This window comes from Anneissia japonica, unplaced genomic scaffold (assembly GCF_011630105.1).
Source record: "Anneissia japonica isolate Jap-2015-1 unplaced genomic scaffold, ASM1163010v1 scaffold165_len1371125_cov188, whole genome shotgun sequence".
NCBI lineage: Eukaryota > Metazoa > Echinodermata > Crinoidea > Comatulida > Comatulidae > Anneissia > Anneissia japonica.
The window spans coordinates 1,179,102-1,200,711 of NW_022697648.1; the positions used below are offsets into that span (position 1 = coordinate 1,179,102).

The following is a 21,610-nucleotide window of genomic DNA, read 5'->3' on the forward strand; positions in this document are numbered from 1 at the left end:
ATATATATATATATATATGATGATAATAAATGAACCGTCACAGAAAAGAATATAACAAGAGAAAAAAACCTCTAGAATTTTTAAATTTAAGCACATGCTGTCTTCTGTGTTTAAATATTGGTTTTTAGGTTCTTCGTTTGGTCATGAATTTGAACGTTATAGTGTATGGTCTAATATTCTAAATGAAAATGAGATTAGCGTGTATCATTACCATCATCATCATCGTCGTCATCATTATCATCACCATCATCAGTACCATCTTTATATCACTGACCTTGGATATGAAATATCGATGCTCTGGCTATGGACACGTGTCCAGTAGCGGCCAATAGCAAATAAATCTTTTCATGACTGAATGAATAATTTACCGTTTGACGCACTTAACACTGGTCACTGTGTCACGTGCCCAACAAAATGCAATTTTAGGCTAAAAATCATAATGATAGGCTGTATAATACCGTATATATCAAAATGCGATACCGCGCCCCTTTCCTTTTTTGATAGCTGGTCGACGACCTGTCGTAAACCCACAGGGCTACAAAATAATTTAAGGAACAGAAACTTTTCCGAGAATCAATAGAATAATTAAAGACATCAACTATGGTACTGTAAACGAATTGCCATCATCCACATGATTATACTGCTGCTGCGCGCGCGCATAACATTAATACACTCACGTTAGAAAAAGTAATGTCTTTGTACGTCACTACAATGATGAATCATCGAAAATAATTGATTCTGAGCATAGGCAACATTTTAACCGACTTTCAATTTTATATTTAAAGTTTAATGTACCGTAGGCCCTACTTTACCTAGTGTTTTGTTATTAAGCATTAAGGTTGCTTATTTATTTATTTTTTATATTGGACGACTGAAATAACTTACCCCCGGCCCGGTCCCCTGGACATACAGTAATTTGGAAAGTTTAGCCTCTTTTTCATATGGTTTAAATTGTAAACAACATTCTGAGTATCGCTCTGGACCACCATCGTATGGTATGTATTGCTCAACTTATATGTTCACTATGGTTACCGAAGCCTATACAATATGATTCCTCTGCATACATATATAATGTATTTACAAAAATACATTATAAATTATATTAATAATGTAGGCCTACGAAAATACATTATAGTAGTACGAAGGTAATTATAACTAACAATTCATAAACACACCTCTTTTTAATAATGTTAATATTCTTTAGGGAAAAAAACCCCGATTAGTGGGATTTTTAACACAGTTTCGCCCTATTCAAAAAATGTCCATGATTGAAATATATTTCCGGATGGAATACAGCATTTTAGTATGTTACCCGTCGTAGTATTTTCTCTGTTGACCGAATCTATATTTTGCGAAAAATCCAGTAAGCTAGGGAGTCGATGCACATCTAGCGACGCCATGACCGTATGACCCAACCTAACGCAAAAAGAGATCGGGAAGGGAAATGCCGTTTGCTTTGAGCGGCTCAGGAAAAAATACTAGGACTCATCGAATACTTTTCAGTTAGGTAGGTAAAAGCTTGATTTGTAAATAATCAAGGAATGGTTATAATACCACAGCAAGTGACACAGTATTTTAGAAAGCAACAGATTTACATCGACGAATCGAATGTGGTCAGTATCGGATACACTCTTTGGTATCGGTAAGCCAGGCTTGTTATTAAAACGGGCCTAGATTGCTAGCAAAAAAGCATGCACACACATATCATCCAGTGTCCACTAATAGTGTCCACTAAGTCTTCTTCTGGTGCTCTGGCCTTGTGTGACCCGAGATGAACTTGTGTACAGTATGTACCAGCCAAGGTCATTTTAAAGGCCTGTATTGTAGGTCTAGCCTAGAGTGTTTGTCAATATTTCTGTCTTAATGATCCATGTTACTTAAGTCTCATGTTATGTTAATGTTGACTGTCAATGTCGTTTTTTCTAGGCCTACCTAGGCCTAGATCTAGCATGATTGATTTGCCTAGGCATAGGCTGGTGTATAATAATAAGTGTTGTTTTTCTTTATGTTGAACCAAGCAAAACTAGCCTAAACAAATGTATGTAATAAGCCTAGACCTAGCTAGGCCTTTTTGCCCTGCTGTGTGAAAGAAAGCGAAACTTCAGTTCTGAGTTACCCAAAGTATCTTATTCAACTCAGTGAGAATGAGTGTCTGACGTGTTGAAAAAATTCAATTGCTTTACTGCACTGCAGAAAACACTACTTTCTATTATTCGATACATTGTGACAATGCATACCTTCTTACTGATTCATACCATCACCATAAAATTTATAGGTTTGTTCTGGATTGGATATTAACAGTCTAAAATAGTGTATAGGCCTAGATGATCTTTAATCTTTAGTACAATATGAACTTGTCTTTTCTGCGTTTATTATTTGAATTGTTTGTCTTTCTGAGGATGACTCAAATAGAGGATGAAATAATATTTTTTTCTCATAAAAGAATATTATTATTTAATTTGCTTTTTTATGATGTACTGTAATGTGTAATTTATGTTAATTGTAAAAAAGTTATCTCACAGCCATAATGAAAAACAGCATTGCATTTGTTGATTTGTACTTCATGAATGAAGTTATACTACTACTATATTACTATAATTTTCTGTTTGATATGACATGAAAGAAAATTTACGAAACATGAATCAACTCATAATAATCTTGACAGTAAAGAAATAGGAAGGATACTATTCAAGTTTAGGCTGTAATTTGCCTTCTTTGATTCCGTGTGGTGCCAACACTGGCTATTTATTTTTTTATACAGTTTTTCTGTGATGAAAGTGAGGGCGAACTTTAACCTTTAAACTTATCATACTGTACCTTCTTTATTTGTCACATAATATGAGATAGTGTGGACATAACTTAACTCTTCCCAATTGCAATTAGCAGAGAAAAAACCTGAATGGTGGTGGTGTTATGGATAACAGTTTATGAGTAACAGCGCCAAGGATATAATTTCCGTTTACATTGACATGGTACGTTAAGATATCCTGATAATAAACGTTTTGTAGCCACATTCGCTATTAATGTGAGTTGAAGTCTCTATCTGTTGTAAGATAGCCAAAGTAGATGGAAAAACAAAGATTTTCAAGTTGTCTAGGCAACATCTTTCAGCTTTTCTTATTGAAGTAAGTAGGCCTATTTTACAGGCTTTAGTTACATAAAAGGGTAACAGCTCAGCCCTGCCAAAACCAAAATTCCGAATGGATTATACCCTCAGGAATTCTTGCATTTAAGAACTATAATTATATGTAGAACTTATAGTACATCTCCTTTCCAAAAAAATTATTAATTATAGAATTATTAATGATCATAAACAAGTGACCAGAATATCAATATATGTAGGCTATTCTATCATTGGACCTGAGGGGAAAAGATAAGAATATTGATAAGCGCCACCAACCGTTGTGCTGATTTAAAAAATTTTTTTTTTTAAAGCTGCGTTATAAAGATTCTCAGATGGGTGGCCAAAGTAAAGCAGTGGCCTACAAAAAAATGCAAGCTAAGTGTGCAAGTTACCAAACATGTTTGAAAATACTAAGATTGTTAGTGATTATACCTATATACCTAAGTATTTCATTTAGGATCAATATCTAGATAACCAGTTTAGCATAGCATTGTCAGACCTGTTTATCCTTAGGTCAAAGTGGCTTTTTTCGGCTCAATCTGTGGTTATATCAGTCTGTATCACCAATTACTTTCTCTTCCTCTTTATTGACCTTCAGTCAATCACTTTACAGACTCAAAATTCTAAATTCCCAACATTTTTTCGAAATATCTTAGGTTTTGTTCCATTTCTGTATAAATTTCCTCAATAAATCTCTTTTTTTCTCGGTTTTGAAAGTTGAAGAGCTTAGTAATGTGTGTCCATCCATTGAGATCATGGGATTTGCTTCTCCCAATGTTGTGATTATCAGCAACTGTATTGTATTTGATCACAGTATAGTTCACCAGGGATTTAGCGTGCTTTAAGAAGTACTCAATTCCGACCTGCAAGAAAACGAAGTGGTAGTTTTAAGTCAAAGGTTGTGTCTCTTGAAATGAAACAGCAGTCATACGTGAGTGATCATAAGATTAAACAACAATTGTATTCAACAAATTTGAATTTTAAAGCTTAGTATAGCATCATTTTGTGAATCACACTTCAAAGTACAAATTTGGAATAAAACAAATATTAGAAAAATTACTATCAAAACTGTTTTAAAGAATTAATCAGTTTTAAATTAAAATTAATCTGTTTAACATCAATAAATTGTTATAATGATGACATAATTAGGATTGATTATTCTAGTGAATCACATAGTTTTTTAAACAATAAAAATAATCATAAATCATTATTTTTTATTATATATTATTAATTACTGTAAAATATGATTATACCGTATTATTCATTATTTTATAAATAGAAATTAATTAAACAGTTGTAGTTTTGTAATACAGTACAGTACTTGCAATATCCCACTATAGCACGTGAACAATTAATTGTTTTTATCTATATTTTTCACACTACTAAAAATAGGTTTAGCTGTAATGCTTCTAGAATAATAATAATAATAATAATAATAATAATAATAATAATAAATCATAATTTAAAGATAATTTGTATTTTTATATTATATAAATATTTTTTGAAGGATATTTTTCTTTAACATTGAAAATTAGAAATGTTGTAGTGACTGACTAGGCAACTTCCTTCCCCTTAACACAGCCTATCCAGCATTACAAGGCCTGAAGATTAGAAGCCAACATATGAATCACCATATAATCTACACTATTCCTGGATTCTGTGCCAATTTATTCACACGCTGACCATTTCCTCTAATGGAACTTTCTGCTAAGTCCCTCCCCTAGATACCTAGATACTGTTGCTAAGGTACCTCAAGACGACAATGTAAAAATATATTGTATGCATGAACACATGCGTTTGCAAGAAAACACATCTGCTTGTGTGGCACGCATATATTCTTGGCCTCTTCTGATTGGTCATTTGTTAAAATTTGATTACTGTACTGTAGATTCTGTTGCTACAGTAAGGTCCCACAAGATGACAATGTAATAATATATGTAAACACGTACGTTTGTAAGACAACACATTTGCTTGTGTGGCATCCACATATTCTTGGCCTCTTCTGATTGGTCATTTGTTAAAGTTTGATTGATTACTGTAGATACTGTTGCTACAGTAAGGTCCCACAAGATGACAATGTAAAAATATATGTAAACACGTACGTTTGTAAGACAACACATTTGCTTGTGTGGCACCCACATATTCTTGTCCTCTTCTGATTGGTCATTTGTTATGTTTGATTGACATTTCAGAAAGGTCTATTGCATGAGCCTGCATATGGTCATTTTTAACATGCAGATTTTGTGTGTTGATTTCCCTTCAAGCTATGATCGAGTACCGTATTAAAGTGATTGATATTGAGTTCATAGACATTAACAACATATATTTACACAGCTTTCCTGTTGGTTTTTGTGTAAATAATGTATTTGAAATAATGTTTTGTATTATATATTCTATTAAAAAAAACCAAAATAATTGCGCTACGTTTGTCAAATGTATTATTTTGTTGTGGTATAATATGATAGATTGAGGGCACTTTGGGATTTGTATTGCCTGTTTTAATCCAAAATAGTAATTGAATAAATAAGGTAATCTCGGGCATGGTTAAAGATTTAAATTTTAAGCCCTATTTAATTCTTAATATGTGATGAATGATAAATACTTTCTTTAATATTCATAACTTTGTGAAGTTGGAATATTAATTTTGTTTTCGTAACAAAAAGTCATGTATTAGTTTTATGTTATAGTAATAATTATACACTACTGTATATAAAATCCTTTAATTTCAAAATCATTGCAGGGATGAGTTATGTATCCAAGTAATAAGATAGAGGATATTTACATAGATCCAGGCATCTGATTGGTCGAAAGTACAGGAATAGAATGACTGCCCCTGTCATAGTTTGGACATTAATATTACAAAATACTGTACATTAGTGACAGTGCTAAACTTGCTAAAAAATATAATGAGCTATTGTCCACAAGTGAGTAGGCTTTCCCAATGATTGTACTGTACAAACAAATTCAAAAGGTAATTAAAATTGTAAAAGGTTATGCTAACAATAAAATGAAAATTACATAACATCAAAGTTAAGAAAACATTAAAATTGTATAAGTGGTACTGTAGTATAAATAAAATTATATTTATTTTAAATGTTTTCAAAAAGTTGTTTGCATAATATTTCAGATCAGAATCTCTAACCTTTGCTATTATTGTAACATGGATGATGGTTTGTTTTGGGCGTGGGGTGGATAGGTGCATTATGGGAAACTGAAGTGCTGGTAGCAACGAGTTAAAGCGATAGCCAATTTAAAGGAGGGGAATTCTTATGTGGCTTTATCGGGGGTGGGAGGAAGCCCCAGGCTCTTCCCCAGGCTCTTACCAGGCTCTCCTGAATGCTAATGTTATAAACTGACAGTTAATTGCACAGCATGGAAGGCAAGTGGCAAAATTTTCGTTAGGATGGCCGTTTACAATTACTTCCTTGATCCGATTGACCTACTGTGAAATTGTTTATTTGTTAAGGATAGTTAGTATTAGTAATATGCACATCTGATCTTGTTTGGTGTGTAAATTTCTAGGTTATGTTTTGTAAGCATGTTATTCATAATACTATTTTGGTATGCAAGCAGCTCTGGGTTCAGGGGCGGATCCAGTGGATTGCACGTGTGCCCCCCCCCCCCACATTTTGCATTAAATTTTAAAATTTTCAATGCAAATCAAAGCATGAAGTATGTGCTACTCACTTACCTATTCTGAGGCTGTTGTGCACACCCCCCTCCCCGTTTGAAAAATTCTGGATCTGTTCCTGGGGTAATAAATAAAACATTTTGATCAACTGTTAATTTAATTGGCATTGTCACAGAGCCCAGGAGTTGCAAAACTGGGATCCCCACTGTATGCAGACTGACGTGCGGTAACTTCCTGCCACTGAAACTGATGTTATAATGTTATGCATTAATGGTAACAATAGAGAGGTTTCGCACGCGAACGAATACGTGTATGCATATGTTTAGCTATCCGTTCGTAGGCATTCTGTGTTTTTCCTGGCCTAGGGCCTTAGCTTAGGCCTACTATACTCTGTTCTCTTCTCTCATCATGCTTCTTAAAGCTTTATTAGTGTATGTAAGGTTTTGGAAACTGAAATTGAAAATTGTAGCCGAAAAATACTATCTTTGTTGCCCAGAAGTGTTGGTTATTTTGTGATAGACCCTACTGTTTATGACCCAAAAGTGCCTGGCTACAAGTAGGCCTAGGCCTGCATAAATCTCGACGCCACCTAGGTCAAAGCACCGACGTTTTGATACCCCAAAATGAGACGCATCCTATCGTAATTTGTTGTCTTCAAATGTCACAAAAATGGCACGTACGACGATCCTACTAGAAATCCAAAATTTCCCTATGCGTTTTTCACTTACTTGTAGTGAGCGAGATATGCGTGTCGCCACACGTTTAGCGGATAGCAGCCGGTGTATGACGTCAAAATGATAATGTATTCGTCACACTAACCGTACGAGTTCGCGTGTGAAACCTCCCTATTATGTTGAAAAAAATGCCCTCGTGTACAGTATGGTGATTAGGGGCCATTTTTTACCAGTGTATTATTTACTGTACTGTGGCAAGTATTGCTATTTTCATACTTCTACCTTATTCGAATTAGCACGTTGTAATGATGGTTTTTTTTTTGTTACCATGGTGCAGAAGTTTGTTCTTAAATACTAAGATACCCATGTTGAAACTAAAATATATTTACGTTAGATTCACAAAGTAAACCAATAAGTTATTTTATTGTAAGTTTACATTTTATGGTGCTTTGTTAATTCGGCTAATGGCGAGATCAGGACTTCCTGACCCGAAACACAGATCTTGATAATGTAACGAGGCAACGCTGTGTAGTATATTTTCTAGTTTGCTTCTAAACAAAGGTCATGCCACCACATTTGATTGCTCATTGGCATGAGATATTGTGGTAATTTCAACATGTTTGTTCAATTATGAAACATGAAAGAAGAACATTCTGAAGACCTCTTTTGTTTCTAGAACTAGATCATTTATTCCCAGTGGAGTGACAGTGATTTCAACTAGGTCAGATTGCTGTCTAATAACAGCATACTCTGTGCCATAAATTTGTCTTAAAATAGATTACATGGGGTTTTGTAAAAGGCAAATGCCAAATCTCATGTAAAAGGGCAAAAGGTGGTGATTACAGGATAATTTGTTCAGAGATTATCATGTGACCGTGAACATTTTAACAAAACAGAATTGTGAATAAATTGTAAATAAAATAATACTAGGTATAATTTATTATTTATTTGTCGAAATGTACAATAAAATAAAAATTGGAAATTTCTTTTCTTTGGCAATGATGAACATATCAAAATACATAAAAAAAAAGTTAATCATCATAGTCAACTTATAAAGCGTGATCTATTTTAATTACATATAATAATAATTTATGGAATACTTATTTATTGTAGTAGACAGTGTCCCCTATAAAGGATGTTTAATTTCATGGCACTTTGTGGTTTTCAGATGCGTGTCTTCTACAGTAGTTCAAGCATTCTTTGGGTTCAAATCCAACAGAAGTCTTCAGTTCCCTGTAATAATTTAATCAAAGCAAAATGTGTCATAATTTGACAAAAACATGTGACATGCCTAAATATGGTCATGATAACATCACATCATAACCATATATAGGCACATCATGGCTATATATGGGCATACAACATTTTTTTTTCGTCAGGAAATTTGATAGCGTGGACAAATCATTAGGGCATTCAAAATTTAAGGGCATTATTCATGGATGTTTGCTATAGAAGGCAAGTAAGCAAACATGTATGAACATATACCAGATTAGTTTACACTTAGAAAATACTAAGGATGTAGGCTTTTCAAAGTTGACTATGGAATAATGGTTTCCCAAGTTTTAATATCAGCCTCATAAAAATCCATGAAATGTGTCCTACTTTTAAAGGTAAGCTGTTGATGGATTCTTTTTTATAATGCCAATCTTTGCATTGAATCAATGCTGTTATCCCACATCACCGCTGAACATCACTCTAATTTTTTCAAGCCATTGACTGTAAATTCCAGCTGAGTATTTATCTTAAATATTGAGCTAGCATTTAAACTCTGAAGGCTTTGGTCATTCTGTTTAGTTGGACTTCTTAGCATGTTTGTATCAGAGTAAGAGTTACAGTTAACAACTTTATAGCTATTCGTTGTCCAGGGATATTGCCCATTTCTGTAACTTTGAGCTAGCATTTAAAATTTGAAGTCTTTGGTCATTCTGTTTAATTTAGCTTATTAGCATCTTTGTATCTGAGTTGAAAATTGAAAGTAACAGTTACAGTGTATTCAATGAAGTTTATTTCTCTGTAGTCTTACTGGCTCTATTAAAAAAAAAACTCTAAATGGTGGCTATTTGTTGCTGTTGGTTTGGAAAAGGAATAAAAAAAAAAAAAAAAGAAGAAATAATTATCAGTTCTCCAATTCCTGAAATATTCTTGATGAAGACAGGGACATTATGGTAGATTCTAAACGACAAAAAATGTATGCAGTATATGAACATACATAATATATATATTTTTTATTTGGTGTGGCAAAGCTACCTTTATTTGCCACAAATGCATAAAACAAATCACCAATAGCACCTGTTCAAGCGAAAAACACCAACTGTATTCCACTCAGCTTGTGGTCGAACATTCGAGCAGGTTTTAACTCACGTTAAATACCGTGTAACAAAACTACAGTACTCCAGAAGTAAATTTTAAAGGTCATCAAATACAAACGAGAAACTACTGCTGCTATAGCCCGGCCCACGTACCCCACAGCAAGGCACATGGGAATGAGAGGCCGAAGGAGCCATTATTTCCTGAAAAAAATTTCCTAAAGTCTGCAGGGCTGAGGAAAGTTTTTGAAGGAAATAATGGCTTCTATTTTTTTGGGTCTGAAATAACTTGACTATAATTGCTTTCAAAGTTAGTCACCCTGTTTTAGGCTATACATTAAATCAAACTGCCAGGTTGCGGTGACCAGTTGCTCTGTGATCAATATATTAACTGCGCTTGTGTACTCCGTGATACGATGAAGATGAATAAATTGATTGTTGTTGGTAAGCTTACAGTAGGTAGTCCTAACCTCCTGGTAGGCATTTGTTTAATAATAATTGATTAAAATGTATTGTAAACATTTTTAAGAATTATTTCAGAGTTGCCTTCTCTTTTCTATACATTTATAAGTCAATTGCCTTGTTATTTCATGACCATGCCTTTCTAGGCCTTGCCTATATATGTCGGTGGTCTGGGCTCCATTCATGTCAACTAGCTCCAAATTGAACAAAATTTGTTAGGTCCACTGTGTGCATTCAGAGCTTGTCCTAGCTACGAAATATTCATCACGCTGTAAAACCTCAGCTTTCATTGCGTTAGAGATTGATCTGGGATAGGGAAATTACGTGCAAATGAAAGTAATGTAGTCATGACTGAATGTTTAATAGACCCTAAATTGGCTGGCAGTAAATTTTAAGGATTTGTAATAAAAGATCAGCGAAAATACTGAAATGTGTCAACATGTGAAGTTGATAACTTATTTTGACCCATTTTAACAAGCAATTCAATGATATTTTAATTGATATTTTTGAGGGTTTTCCTGTTATTTACCACACAAATCCTTAAAAGACAATTAGCAGACAATGACAAGGCCTGTAGCCCAACACATACTTAAAATATCAGATAGCATACAGGATATTGCATGTTAAAATCCTTAAATTAAAAGGGAAATTACAAATTAAACTGACGATGAGAAGAGAAGAGAATTTCAGTATACCAATCCATGTAATGGTTATGCGTTCATTTAAATTTGTGAAGTTTATTTAAATTACACATTTTTTTTTTCTATAATCTTTTTTATTGTCTTTAAATAAATGTTACTTCCTTGATATTGGTTTGTAACTTCTATAAATTTTTATGGCCATTTAAAAGAATTTCATGACATTTCCAAAATACTGTATAGTAACACCTTACCTAGGCATGGCTTTCGGGCTCTGTTTAGGGTGAATTTAATAAAAAAATCTTTCATTAAAGGTACTGTACGTAAAGTACATGATACACTGTTGATACTAATTAATACTGTATGTAACAAATGGCAATTTTTTTTCTGGATGCAAAACAGCCAGTATGTTGTGTACTTTACTACAAAAAATATAGAACAGATGTGAAATGAACATTGTAAAAAAAAGTTGTAGGATTTTGTTGAACACGCATAAAGTTCATTTAGAGCACTATGACAGATGATTCCTCTTATCTAGGACAAATAATGGGGAGTTAAAAAAAGAGAAAAAAAAATTGTTTGACAAGGTCGTTTAAATAGAGATAAATGCCCTCACGTTTTATTGACACACACATGCTATTGTGTTTAAGCTCATTCTTGTGTACAGTAGGAACCACTGTGGTAGTTGATTTCATGTTATTGGTAAGTATACTGTCTATTTTTATCCCATGGATTGGTGACAAGTTGACATTCCTCGAACGCATACTGCGTAAACAAGTGAAAGTACGGTATTGCAATATTTTGCAGATATTCGCAGTCAGGTTATGTAATTTCTAGGTAATGTAATTATCATAACATTTTTCTGTATCAGTATGAGTAAGTTACCCCTGAAGAATGAAGTCAGGAGATTTGGAAATATTGGTCGAATGAATTGTAGTCAAGAAAATTAAAGTAGCGAATTCAAACTATATTGGTAATCTATTGTGTTTATGCGTGCTAAACTTTAGAGATGTTTCTGCCCTATCACTGATTACATGATGTATAAAGCTGTTTGTCCCATGTAGTACGAACATGGCCCTGGGAAAAACTAATCGGAAGACAAGCTAGTCACATGAGTGATTGAATCCCGATGTGCTGCCCATTTTGCCACCATAGTAGCGGCAATTCAGTGCAGCTATCAAAGCTCTAGGCACTAAAGCGGCCCTGGTAAAAATTTCCTTGTTATTGATGGGTTATAACGTTGGATTTTACTTTATGTTCTAAGAATTTACTTTGAATCACCTTTTACATTTGTGTTCATTAATAATAATATCAATATGTTAGTATTTATTCAGTAGTGATTTTAAGTTCAATCTTTGCTTTGAAATGCACCAGGGGTGGAATTAGAAAGCAAAAAACTGATCGCCCAAAAGGCCTCAGAGGTTATTTTCGGGCGTCTAGAACACAGAAATTAAGCGGGGGAATTCTCCAGGACCCCTTAGGGTATTATCTCGATTGGCCCCACTTTCAGCCCCCTTCTGGGGCCCCCTTTTGGACATCTCTGGATCTGACCCTGTGCACTGTTATATTTTATATTGCATATTTCTAACTATATTCATTATCAGTAAGGTGCTGGTTTAAAATCATAGTTATATGATTATATCTTGTGGTTCATTTCGTTGAGAGTGGGTGTGAATTTGGTGATACTGTAGCATAGGCATAAAGTACACGATCTGTACTTGCATTTACAACTTATAAATAATATGCCATTAATAATATATCATAATTGTTTATGATCACAGTAAAGGTTTCAAGAAAACAAAATCTGTTGAAATCACAATACTAAGCTATTGATGATAGTATAAATACCCTAGTTAGGATGTTCTATAAGGTACATAATACTATGTAAATTTATTAATTTATTAAATTCTATGAAATGATAATATTACACAGATCAGCCACACATTATTATCAAAAAGTTCAATACACTTTATGATTGAAAAAGGAAAAAAAGAATATTTTTTTTCCTTACCATCTTTATGATGCCGCGCAGGCGTCAGAGAAAATACTGTGTTCAACTCTGAATGGTAACGTTTAAGCGCTTTGTAATAATTAGAGTTAATGTTGCCTATTAGCATCCAATGCGATTACAACATGAGACAGAGATTAAACTAGTAATTTCCATGTGAGTATTAATAATTTGATGATTATGATTAGGAGTCCCATGAATACTAATAAAGCAACTCCACTGCCAATGTGCGCATCGTACAAATTAGTATTTAAGAGCAGTAGACCCTCAAGTGACTACTGTGGGCGAAATTGAATCGTGCTTACCAATGATTCAGCATCCCAAAAATAAAATTTTAATTAAAAGCCTTTTAATGGCACATGGTTCTATGTATACAATAATGCTTCAACATGTTCTAAATTTATTTTAAATTTGAATATATACAAATGGAGAAAAAACAAATTGTAATTTTGTTAGCAACTAGATTTCAGGATACTTTGCATATGTTTTTTTAAGATGCCAATCAAAAGAGACTAAGCATTATTTTGTGTCATCTGGGAGCGCCATTCATCTAGAGGGATCATAGAAAATTAAAACATACCCTTTAAAATTTAATGCTTCATGACTTCAGTGGGATACTACTAAAGTTAGACCTGTAGCAATCACCCATCAAAAGTTAATATTTTCATTTCATAGTAGGGCTACCCTTTTTTTTTTTTACAAAATCCCCCTTTTTTTTAAGGACACTGAGGCTTAAATTGCTTAAAAATAAGAGAAAATTGAGGCTGGATTCAAATTTCAAATGCGGTTTTTATTTTTATAAAAAGAAATTCAAAAACCGAAAGAAATTCTTTTGATTTTTATCTGTGTGTTATGTGCAGTAGGTGTGACTATGTAATATCCTAATACAGTACAGTAATATACTGCTTGTACAATAATAATTTTCTGTCTTTAAAAAATATTGTGTAAAATGATTACAGAATACATGTACTTACTGTAAGAACATTTTGAGTCTAAACTTGGCAAAAATAAAAATGCTGAGTAAAATTTGACTGGTTCTTATAAAGAAAAAATGTGTAGGTATTTCATCCTTTCACAATGTTTGATAAGACTTAAAATTACAATTACACACACAATTAAACACAATTTTTAATCAACTTAATGTGGTTAACGTACATGTGAAAGTACAAAGTCTTTGTATTTCACTAGGCACTATTGCAGTAGAATGATTGGATAGAAACATTGGCATTATTTACGGTTAGTATGCAGTTTTGAGTAATAATGTGTATAGGCCTATACATTTGAAAGGTCATCCTGAAACCTTAACCTCTGAAAGTGATCAATACCTCCATTGTTGAAGTGTTTGCTAGCAAACATGAACGAATGTGTTGTGACCCAGAAACCAATCAGTAACACAGGAAAGGTTCCATTTGCATCATATCAGCAAATGCATTACAAAGTTCACCATGTGTATACACAAAATATGTTATTTAAAAATTACTGATTACAATGAGTAAGCAGATTATATCATACAGATTTGAGAACAAGTTTGATTTCACTCTTATTATTATTATTATTATTATTATTATTGTTATTATTATTATTATTATTATTATTGCCTGAAGTGTTTTAGCTGGAGATGTTTATTCTGGGTTTTTTCCCATAAGACCTGTTTACAAACATTAATGTTGATTGACCCAGAATTGATCGCATAAGAAATGAATTTATGCAAATTTGAGTAGTAATGGAATATTAGGCTGTGCATGCAGGAAATGTATAGTGTATTAACCTACAGAAAAAAGAGCCTGCGGCTAGTCCAAATTCATTCACCTGTTGTGAACTACCCTAGCTTGGCAAATAGTTATATTGTTCCCTGGTAAACTTGCTCAGTGACTATAGAGGATCTGAACATTCAAAGGAAACTTGAGCTCTAATCGTTTGTTGGACCTGCCTTTGTTTCACAGTCTTGTGTATGTATTATTTTGAATTTCTTGTTGTGTGTAGGGCTGTGCTATACAAGCATGGTGTGAGTTTTTTTATACCTTGTTGTAATTTGTATAGCGTATTAGATTTATGAAAGATCTTCACAGAAGGGTGGAGGGAGAAAAAATTATAAATAATAGCAGGATGATTCTAACTAAATAGGTGAAACAAAAATATTATTTTATTGATAATTATCGTATAGAAATATTTGAAAATGTTTCAGTAATTAGACTTACAATGCTAAATAAATATTTTTAAGTGGAATAAAGAAAGACTTAGATTTTTTTTTTCTGAAATTTATGATTGTGCTGACAGGCCAAAAAAAAATTTTTTTTAGCTTGAAAATATTCTAATATTTGGTGGGCGATGGTCCTCATAAAAAGGTATAAAAATGTCTTGTCTAAATTTAAGAATCACTCTGGCTTTTAATTATAAGCCAGAAACTGTATATAAATATTATTGTACAAAATTCTTCGTTTTTTCCTTCACAATTATCTAATAAAATCTTAATTATACATGCGGATATCAAAGTCTAGACGATAGTGTTTCCTGGTAATAAAATTTTGGTTGAGTAAAAAAAAATTGTTACTAAATTACACAATTTTTCTCAAAAATTATTTGAAGAAATGTATCATGTTATGTTTAAGGTAGGTCACAATGCAAACAGAAAATAATATTGAAAAGTAACTGAGGTACTCTATTCTTTTAGAGGAAACCGGTTGATCCAGATATCTTAGATCCTTCTTATTTAAGGCATACACTTTTTTTTTTTTGATAAGAACACATTTTTTAAATAAGAACACTGAGGCTGAAATTGCATAAAAATTAAGAACAAAATAAGAACAAATTGAGACTGAGGTAAAAATGTAAAATGAAATTTTTATTTAAAAAAAAATAGAAAAACCAAAAAATATCTGTGCCTTATGTGTAGGTGTAGCTACCTATAGTAGGTGTACCTGTTATTTGGGGCCATTTTTACCAAGCTTTTTTTCTGGGGCCTATTTTTCAGGGGCCATTTTTTTCAGGAGCCATTTTTTTCAGGGGCCATTTTTACCCCTGGGCCACTTTTACCTGCATTCAAGTACAGTACATGTATACTGCTGGACATACAATAATAATTCTCTTTGTCTGAAAATTGTGTAAAATTAGAACAAAAGAACAACATTTTGAGCCTGAAATCAGCCAAAAAATAAGAACACTGAGCCTGGGCAAAATTTCCCTGGTTCTTATAAAAAAAAGAAAGTGTACCAAAATATATCACAATTGAAAAAAAAAAAAAATGCTTCAGAAACATAAAAATGTCAATATATTTACATTACTTACGTAAACTACTTAAAGACTTGAAATGCAAGGAGCATGATACTGGAAAGTAAATAAATAATCCATGTAAACTTTACCTACAGTGTATTGTAGCTAGCATTTTTTATCAGTCACCATTTGCAAATGCTTGCAAGGTTTAAAAGTTTGTCAAAAGATATAAAAAAAGAAATCATATTTAAGTGAACCTTAACTTGGTCAGGTTCGGGGCTAAGTGGACATTTTGCGAAAGGAAACTTAATAATGTATTAGAATCCTGGGTTTCCTTTTGCAACTGCATTTATCAAATTGCACATGTCAGCTCGTATCGTGTTCATTCTTTGTTTTGAACGTCGAAGGAGAGATGATCATTTACGCAGGAACATATTATGGTTAACACTTAAATCAATGATGACAAGCTTAAAAATAGAATTAAAAATGAATGAGATAGTTGAGTGTAGAAGATTCATGAACTTGTGTTGGTTCTTTTTAATTCACCGATTTGCAGTACATATCCGCGATAGGTTATAGTGCCAATTTTAGGGTCGTTAAAAATGATCATAAAATGAATTGATTGAAGTGGTAATGTGTTGCAAAAGATTCATGAATTTACGTGGCTGTTTAATTTCACCAATTTGCTGTGGATATCTGCGGTAGGTCAAGGCCAGTATTAATGTTAGGGGTTGCTAAAAATTATCAAAATAATCCTGCTGTATATACCTCAAGGGTAGCTACAAAATGATCAGTAATCCCATAGTTCTAGAGAATTAGCTTGCATACGACAAGTTAAGCATCACTGCTTCCTGATAACTTAAGAACAATCTGTGTTCCGTAGGATTATTTTCTTTAAACAGTTTGATTCAAGCCTCTTTCTTATTTTATCATGCAAAAAGATGCATGTAAGCATTATTATTATTACTTATTATTATTGTTATGATTACTGAATATTTTCATCTGAATTAATCATTAATATCAACAATTTTACAGACTACTATGAAACAACATGGATATTATAACTGGCTTACACATTGATGGAAAAATAGTGGTTAGATTCATACTCGTGCCCCCACCTTTAAATTGGAAGCCTGGTGCTTTACCGCTGTGCCACATGTTAGCAATTATATTGCAGTACAGTTAAACAGATATGGTAGGGAAGGATGGTGCATTTGTGAAGAATAAATTTACTTGAAAGCATTCCAGGAAATACTGTACATAAGATTTATACTACAAAGTTTACATTTGTGGAACAAAAGTACAGTAAACAACAATTTACAAAACCTATGAAAAATCAAGAATCAGAATAAAAATCTAATTATGCAATACACTATATCCCTAAACCAATGAAAATCTTATATTAAGCACTTCTAATTAAGCCACCCTAGCTTCCTTGGATTTACTTCAAAATGAAAATAATGATTGATTAAATTCTAAGTACTGATTCAAGATTAGAGACTCCAAAATTGTATGTAGATAAATCATGCACTGATTCATGGTAGTAACATCTAATATAGAAGTGGAGATTATTAAAGAACTGTATCTCATCAACGAGTGTAATGGGAAGCGCCTGAGACGGAGAAAATCCTTTAGGAATCCTCGTGCTAGCATCCATGACAGATGTTCATGAATCATGGCGTACTGTATTCAATGACTGTTAAAATGGCAGCAATATAATAAATAACTATAAAAAATAAAAAATATTAAACAAAAATATAGATAAAATGTAACCCTGTTGAGAGGGAGGTGGGGATAGAATATTTATGAATGAAGTGCACAAATTTATGCTATACAAGAAGAGTATACCAAAAAATGTAGGTTACTGCAGTATCAAAATTTTTATGTAAACACAAATCTTCAAGACATTCCTGTCACATACCTGTAGGTACACTGGCTAATGCATTTGCTTTAAAATAGGTGTAATATGTTCTCTGCAATAAAATATTGGCAGGTGAGTTGTATGGTTTGATGAATTGCAAGTATATTTATATACTTTATTTATATTTGGAAATTTTTGATTAGTTTACAAATTGTCAAAATAATAAAAAATATAAAATTTATTTTTATCAGATAATATATTTTATTTGATGTTAACAAATCGTAACATATTCATTATTTTTTTTGTTTTGACAATTATACAATAATAGCATAGTGGAAATTAAAAGCAATTTGCAGGTAGTATATTAAAAAAAGTACTTAAAAAATGGTAATCAGGAAGTCAAGGTTGCATGATATTGGTATTACACATGAAACAACGATATCTGTAATCTATCTGTTGATATTCGTATTGTATAATACATTGTTTGGAAGCATGCATACATAAGGCCCAATAAAAAAAAATTATTAGTTTATCACCCTCATGCACATGTCTTTTATGGTACTGACAAAAAAAATGTTTTTTGAAAAACAAACATTAAAAAAAAAATGTTTTTGTCTTTATTATATAGTTGATTGGTATTGTTTTTATTATCTTTAAATCATGTTCTACTTTGAATATCAGTGTACCAGCAAACAACCCAAGGGTGATATTTGGCTTTCACCATATTATAAAAAAAAAAAAAACAAAAAAAAAAACTCCCTCCCTTATCACTTTTCCAGCCTACTGTAGATAGTGCTTAATGTTCATACCAGTAAGTGTACTGTATTCCTTTTGCTACCATTTCTATCTCTTAAACTACTGTATATTCATGTAAGGTATAATCGTTTACCACAAATTAATGTTTATACTACCTGTGGAATGATAAATTTTTAAAGACATTCTTGAAATTTAGGTTTGGCGTCAGAAGTAGAATGATTATTACGGTGTAGTTCACATGACATAATTCATACAAAAGGAATTGAAAATAAATGCATTCCACTTCACCTTATGTAATTCTTACTGCATTCAGTGCGGTTGGATGTTACTATGCAGAAAATACATTCGCTCTACCATTTACCAACACTTGCAATAATCCATGCAATGTATGAAGGCCAACTCAGACAGCGTTGTACGACGCAGCCCAACGCGTTTTGTTGTCGCGTCGGGTCTGGTCTGCGTGAGTTAAACGCAGATGCGATGGTGTGTGTCGGGGGCAGTCGCATCGTAGAATATTAAACATGTTTAATATTTCTCACGATGGCTCAAGACTGTCCCCGATCATCTAGAGGTGCCATAATCATGAATTTCCTTATCTCAGCCCCAACCATGGTAGGGAAGGTGGTATAGACCCTCATCTATGTATAGTAACTTAAGTCCTCCTCTGGGTCCCCTCTAATTCAAATTCAGTACCTGGATCTGCCACTGTTGTACCTTGTCAAATGTATTTTTTAAGAATCTTCAGATGAGGGTCAAAAAGAAAAATATACAGTATGTTGCATAACGGAGGTGGTGAAAATAAAAGTAAAATTTTATTGATGAATAAATGTAAAGTAAATGTGGGCTTTTCTTATGACCGCATCACATGCTTTTTTAAAGAATGTCATTTCGCGATGGAAACATTGCACTCCGTTCTGTTTAATGAATTCCTGGGAAAAGAAATTTACGAGGGAATATATCATGGCCGTGGTGGGCGCAAAATATAAAGAAAACTATCATTTTTTCCTCTTAAATATCTAACTTTTTATGAAGATGCGCTAACAAGCCAAAAAAATTTTTTATTAAAAGTAATAAATTTTAACGTGTTTGTGAAACAAGGTATAAAAATGTCTCTCTAAGGGTTAGTCTCATATGTTGGTTTCATTCAGTATCTACAGTATGCAAGATTTATCTGGTATTTTGAGTGAAGTTAAAATGAAAATGGAATGGAATTTTCTAGAATGTTATCAAATGCATCATTTATGACTCATTACATCATCAAATAAATTTCCAAATGTTTCACTTCATCTCATCCAGAAAATTAACCACATATAATCTGAAAAATTTAAGTTATATTTTAATTTAAAAGCTTATTTTTAAGATCATTTTACCGTATGTCATCATTCACGTTTTTTTTCACTTCACTCGTTTGTTCATCTTGCTAAAATTTTACCTTCTTCAAAAAGAAGTTGATGGAAAGAAATTAAATAGTAATAATGGGTTGGGTAATGACAGTAATTTGTCACTGGATCATAAAATTTGCCCTATAAACCTATACTAACAAGAAAAAAAAAAGATTGCCAAACTTATATGTTATCGTGACTGATAAGATAAACAGGGTTAAAGGGCGTGGTTAGTGCATGTTTTGCCCTTGGCATTCTTTTCTACCATTCATCTCATTAGGAAACATTATTAATTAATGCACCGTCATCAGTACACGCACTTGATATTTCTACTGTGTAGTCACCTGGGCTTTTCTATTGTTCGTTGTACATTCATGAAAGGAAATTATGGAGCTTTTTTGAATGGTAGATTTAATGTGTTTTCCGCATATTACATCCAACCGCATTGCATGCGCTGAGAATTACATTGAGCTGTAAAGGAGAATGCATTTGTTGTTTTCCTTTCTGTTTGTATGAATTATATCGTGTGAACAGTGCCATAATAATTTTCTACTGGTGACGTCAAACCTAAATTTCAATCATCTTTAAACGTTTATTATTCTAGTAGCTAGTAGGAAATATAAACATGAATTCATGCTGAGGGATTAATTTCAGTGCATAATACAGATTGAAATGGTATCTCATTCTTAAACATTGAGTACCTATATATAGTATGAATTTATATCCATTGCAACATGTTGAAGACAATGAAAGTGTATTAATACTCATTTTAGTTAGCCTAATTGAATTACCTGTCTTTTGATTATGACTTAGAGCCCAATCACACTTATTATATCAGCTCAGGGCTGCCTTAACTATGGCGGACTCAAAATGACCGTTCCCTTCGCTGCTGGTATTTTATGTTGGCTTAGGGTCACGCTGCGTTTTTACATGAAATTTTACTGTATGGTATAAGATTTCAAAACTGACTGCTATATGAATATGATATGATATGAAGGTGAGTCAGCCCAGGTCCCGCATTGTGGGACCCGAGTCCACTTTAAATTTGGACTAAATTTAGGTGGCATTTAAGCCGGCTTAACTTATTGATTGTTCACTCAGGCGGTCTTAAGTGTGATTGGGCTCTTACTCATTTCGAATAGTGTTCATTTTCGTGTACATGCATTATTATGGGACCATCAGCTTAACATTCTATCCAAAGGGCGAGAAAATTAGGTCAGTAGTAGTATTATGACTTCCCCTTACATATTATTGTTACGCTAATTAATGTTTCCGCTAATTAAGCTGCATATTGTATATGTTGATTACATTTACCTCGTAAAATATTTGTCACAATAATAATTTTTATGCCTGCATTCTGAATTTCCGGTGCTTTGTATATAAACCTTGTGCAAACTCCCCATTCCCCATGGGGAATGTAGGCCCATAAGTTGGATTGTCATCCTTTCAGATTTCGCTTACATTTTTTTTTTACTATACCCGATATGATGAACACATGGCGTAAAACATTAGCATCCAACTCTAAGTGGTTTCTGAAATACACATCACAATTTGGCCA

At 32.9% G+C, this 21,610-nt stretch overlaps 1 long non-coding RNA gene across 2 annotated transcripts in view; it reads right to left on the reverse strand.

The window, feature by feature from the left end:
• Positions 1-2,687: 2,687 nt before the first annotated feature.
• LOC117102303 overlaps positions 2,688-21,610 on the reverse strand; it is a 44,386-nt gene continuing 25,463 nt past the window's right edge. For both annotated transcript variants that reach the window (XR_004444389.1, XR_004444388.1), the window contains exon 3: positions 2,688-8,662. This is a non-coding gene — a long non-coding RNA (uncharacterized LOC117102303). The remainder of the gene's footprint in view (positions 8,663-21,610) is intronic.